The following is a 5588-nucleotide window of genomic DNA, read 5'->3' on the forward strand; positions in this document are numbered from 1 at the left end:
AATACACCAGCACACGAACCACGTCACTACACACACCAGCACATGAACCACGTCAACACACACACCAGCACATGAACCACATCACTACAAACACCGGCACACGAACCACATCAATACACCAGCACAAGAACCACGTCACTACACACACCAGTAGACACAAAACACGTCACTACACACACCAGCACACGAACCACGTCAATACACACACCAGCACACGAACCACGTCAATACACACACCAGTAGACACAAAACACGTCACTACACACACCAGCACATGAACCACGTCACTACACACACCAGCACACGAACCACGTCAATACACCAGCACACGAACCACATCACTACACACACCAGCACATGAACCAAGTCACTACACACACCAGCACATGAACCACGTCACTACACACACCAGCACATGAACCATGTCACTACACACACCAGCACCGAACCACGGCAATACAACAGGACACGAACCACATCACTACAAACACCAGCACACGAACCACGTCACTCCTTTAATCTGGTAGGACACACCTGGAGGCCTGGGTGTGAAATGTTACTATGGAAACCAGCATATCATACCTTTGACCAACATGAGATGTTCCCCATCCTAGGAAGGAGACATTCTAGAATAGATTGGACACATTCCCATCAATCAGAATCCAGAATTTTTTATATTAAATTAAAATGTAAAGACAAATAAATGTATAGAACTCCAGATGTTTCATTAGCCACAGCTGGAAAACACCATCTTTTTAATAGTAAGCGTTCCGTGTGTAACGGCTGAAAAGGAGTGTTATATAAGACGTTATGTAAATGACTGTGTCTGTTGCCCGCAAGCACGGAGCCAAATCCACATATCAGAGACAAGAAAAAATCCTGACACAGACGACAATCTATCTTCTCCACTTTCAGACGTCCACTCGTCTGAAGAGCAGAATCAAACCTCTGCTCCATGTCTCTCCATCAGCTCAAAGGCTTTTTGGGTCTAAACATTCCTGTTGGAAATGAGGAAACATCTATGTCTGAAATGTCTAAATAAATACAAAATAATTGAATCATTGAACCACACAATACCACCTTAAATTTGTGGACACCTGACCATAAGATTGCTATGTTTTCACTCTCTTCTGGGCAGATGTTCCACCAGATTTTGTGGAGATTTGTGAGGTGAGGTGAAGAAGCAGTCAGCATTCAAAGCCAGCGTTCCATGGAAACCATATCTTCATGGAGCACAGGAGCATCATCATTTCAGTCTCAGAGTTCAAGTGTAAATTTCATGCTAGCGCATCCAAAGATGTCCTGTACAATTGTGTGTCTTCAAATTTGTGGCAACCAGATCGATCTATCTATCTATCTATCTATCTATCTATCTATCTATCTATCTATCTATCTATCTATCTGTCTGTCTGTCTGTCTGTCTGTCTGTCTGTCTGTCTGTCTGTCTGTCTGCTTATCTATCTATCTATCTATCTATCTATCTATCTATCTATCTATCTATCTATCTATCTATCTATCTGTCTGTCTGTCTGTCTGTCTGTCTGTCTGTCTGTCTGTCTGTCTGTCTGTCTGTCTGTCTGTCTGTCTGTCTGTCTGTCTGCTTATCTATCTATCTATCTATCTATCTATCTATCTATCTATCTATCTATCTATCTGTCTGTCTGTCTGTCTGTCTGTCTGTCTGTCTGTCTGTCTGTCTGTCTGTCTGTCTGCTTATCTATCTATCTATCTATCTATCTATCTATCTATCTATCTGTCTGTCTGTCTGTCTGTCTGTCTGTCTGTCTGTCTGTCTGTCTGTCTGTCTGTCTCTTTGTCTCTTTGTCTCTTTGTCTGTCTGTCTGTCTGTTTGAATATGTTGTGCTCATTTTCTATGATCTTTAAAGGTTAAGGTCTGGGATGAAGTAAGAAAACGTGATGATCTCAGCACATCCAGAAAAGCCATCTGGACGTCTAGACGCTCGACCAAAGCATAAAACACGAATGGCAATTTTAAACCTGTTATCAGTGAAGAGTAAAAGACCAACATTGTTTTACAACGGTTTGATTTTCCTCCCAGTGCCGGTGGATGATGAATATTCCAACACTATTGGGCAGAATATAATAATCTATTCGTTTCTTAATGATCAGATCACCTTACAATGAAACAAGAAGCTAAAAGTAATCAACCGGATTTCCACTGTATTTTCCCCTCTGGAAAATCAGAGCTTTTCAGAATAACTTTCAATCGTTTTTTAGCCAAACTGTGCGGCACGGTTTCGATCTCCGTCTCCTCCACCGTGGATCTGTTGCTGATATTTTTGAGGCTTTTGTCATCTGGGAAGTCGATGAACAGGACAGGAAAAGAATGAAAGGGCATTGTGATCCCACAAAGCGTTCCTTCAATAACCACAGAGCTAATCTCCTCGCCTGATTGCGTATTAATAACCTTTTAATTAAAGCCGAAAGCGACGCTGAACGAGGGCTTATGCCGCCACATGCCTGCCAGTATAAGAGGAATCGATGTGAGGCTTCGCAGCAGGACGAGATAAAGACGAGAGCCAATATATTTACGCTTTCCCTCATCGCTAATAGCTGCAGAATGGAATACAGTGAAATAAATAAGGAAATGAATGACAGGGAAGCTGTACATAAAGAACATAAAGTGCAGGAAGAACCAAAAAGCAATGTAGTTCCAACACTGAAAAAATTATATACTACTACTGAATACACGTTTGGCAAATGAAACCTTTCGCACTTAAAATATTAATTATATCAATCGATCAAAGTGTCATACAGTCAGTTCTGTTCCAACATGTTCAGTGAACATCGAGCTTCAGATAAACGTTTGAGATGATCGAGTGTGAGGAACATTGTTCCATTACAGAAAACATGTTGGTGCAAGGTTAATGGATGTTCAGGGTTCTTTGAAGGACCGTACATCTCGACAAGGAACCACTCAGGAACTGATGTTTGGTGAGTGAAGACTGGTGGCTTATCATCTCAACTTTCCAACATCTGCCAATCAGAATCATGTCTCGTGATAAAACACGGCATAAAATGTTATATAAAAAAAAAAAAAAAAAAAAAAAAATTGTATGGTGTTACATTGTTGCTAATTTTATTTATTTATTTTTTTGTTTGATTATTTGTTTATTTGTTTATTTATTTATCTATCAACTGTAAATATGTAGGCTTTGTCTTCTTTCTTTTAATCTTCAACTATTTTTCATGAATTCTCTACGATTATTTACACCTTGTGTATTTATTTGTTAGTTTGTTTATTTATTTGATTTTTATTTAAACATTATTTAGATTTTTTGATACGTTTTCTCCAATCGATAGATCCGAGCTAGCTGCAACAACGTAATGCAGCTAAACAAATCAATAATTTCATTACGATCATTAAACCCTTCTACCCAAATGAACATGGTAAGTCAGAGGAAACAGGAAGTGGTAGAGGATGTGTGCCGGATCTGAGGCTGATCTTTCGAAAGACTCGGAGTAAATCAAGCTTCTCGTCTCTCCGCAGCCTGTGTTTGGCATGCAGGGGTCCTGACCTGGTCATGAATCGCTTCAATCAGCTCCCGGGTCTGACGATAAAGGGGCGGAGAGAGGGGAGGTTTGGGTTGCGGCGAAGGCTTTTGATCTCGCATGGTCGCTCATGCAGCTGACCGAAGAGATTGTGTTTGTGGAGCAGGTTCTCCATGGAGGGGGAAGGAGGAGCTCTAAGCAGGTCAAAAGCACCAGATCATTTCCTCTTCGTTGAATCCACACTTAAGATCTTTGTCCTCCTGGAGATCGGCAGCTGTCCGGATAAAACATGGACTCGGCTACGGATTCTGCTGCGAATTAATTTCCTCACGAGTTTTTGGTCCAATTTATTTCCAAGTTCACAAACTCTCAGCAAACTTCTTTTAAGAAACCGTTTTTTCTTATCGTCTCATTCCACATTGAGTTCCCGTTTGTTTATAATAAGCATCACTTCTCTGAGAAGATATTCCACTAGATTTTACGGAGATTTGTGTGAGATTCAGGTGCTAGTAAAGCCAGCAGGAGATCTTCCACTCCTACTCCAAATGGAAAGCAGATCTTCATGGAGCTGGTTTTGTGCACAGGGGCGTTGTCATGCTGGAACAAGGTTTGGTCTCCAAGTTCCTGAAGGGGAAAATTTCATTCTACAGCAAAGACGTCCTGTACAAGTGGTAGATGAAATACACAAACCATGTACTTGAGTTAAAGCGTCCCTTTAAACGTTCACTTGAGTAAAAGTACAAATGTTTTTGCCTTCAAATGTACTTAACTATTAAAATACTGATTTATTATAACTATAATGTTCCTATGATCATTTTTATCACAAGATTCTTCACTTAATCACCTCAGTTTATGTGTAAAGACTCGAATGTGACTCTCAGCACACTGATCTATTAATAGAATGATATTAATGACTCAAACACTGATTGATTTCTATTACAGTGATCATGAACCCCAATAAAACGTGTAAATGAGGTCACGTGTGTTGTGTCGAGTTCGAGTCTGGAGTTTCTTCATCATTTGTTCCTCTCTAAATGTTCTGCTTGATGTTGAACTGATGCTGAACTGTATGTTGGTGATCAGTAGATGCACCGAGCGCCGATCAGAACACGTGTAAAACAGAGCGTGCGCTCGATCCTGATTGGTGACTCGCTGCGTGTTTCACCAGTTACGTTTTTATCCTTATTAATAAAAAGAAACGACTGATTACATTAAATGTAGTCGAGTAAAAAGTCAAATATTTGACTTGTATTGAATTGTAGCAAAGTAAAAGTTTCCCAAAATGGAAACACTTCAATAAAGTACACAAAAAAGTTATTTAATTACAATAACAAATTCCATTTACTTCATTACTGTCCATCACAAGTGGAAACAGAGACTGAAGTGGCTCAGAATCAAAGCAAGAACTCTTTATGGATTTGATAGAAATGTTGAAAAGGAAAGGAAGAAAGAATATTGATAAAAGTTCCATTATTGAGTTCATCTGGAACCTTTAATGATCTCGAGTGGCCTGATAAAAACTTCAAACCCTATTAAACACCTTAGGGGTGAATGTGAACGCTGACTGCACCCCCAGGCCTCCTCACCTTCTCACCTACAGTACATCACTACCTGACTTTACTAACACACTTGTGTCTGAATGAATCTCACACAAATCTCCAAAAATTCTATTAGAACAGCAGCAAACGTGGATTGGGAAGACAGGAGGAAGAGCTGGAGGTAGAGGAGTTGAAGATGCTCAGATTTTCCTCAGTTTATGGATGTGGTGAAGGAAGACATGCAGGTGGTTGGCGAGATAGAGGCAGATGTAAAGGACAGAGTGGTGGGGTGGCCGTAAACCTTTGCTTTGAGATCAGTTACGCTCATGTGGTGAAATCGTGGAAAACTTGATGATGAAGATCAGGACAGATCCCAGATTCCAGGTTCAGACTCCTGGATGTGTGTATCCGCACCTGTACTCTATATTTATGATGTTCCTGAGGAAAGCCAGCAGTGAGCTGGAAGTCTCTGTTTAAAATCCGGTGAAAGCGTGACGTTTCGCTCGGCTGTAACTCGACACGTAAACACGCACGGAA

At 40.6% G+C, this 5588-nt stretch overlaps 1 protein-coding gene across 2 annotated transcripts in view; it reads left to right on the forward strand.

The window, feature by feature from the left end:
- Positions 1-2518: 2518 nt before the first annotated feature.
- Positions 2519-5588, forward strand: part of serpinh1b (serpin peptidase inhibitor, clade H (heat shock protein 47), member 1b) — a 247623-nt gene continuing 244553 nt past the window's right edge. Inside the window, exon 1 of one of the 2 annotated variants that reach the window (XM_083548070.1) lies at positions 2519-2529. The gene's annotated coding sequence lies outside the window, so the exon portion shown is untranslated. The remainder of the gene's footprint in view (positions 2530-5588) is intronic. The other variant, XM_083548071.1, reaches the window with a different exon arrangement.

The sequence above is a fragment of the Silurus aristotelis genome (assembly GCF_946808225.1).
Source record: "Silurus aristotelis genome assembly, chromosome: 8".
NCBI lineage: Eukaryota > Metazoa > Chordata > Actinopteri > Siluriformes > Siluridae > Silurus > Silurus aristotelis.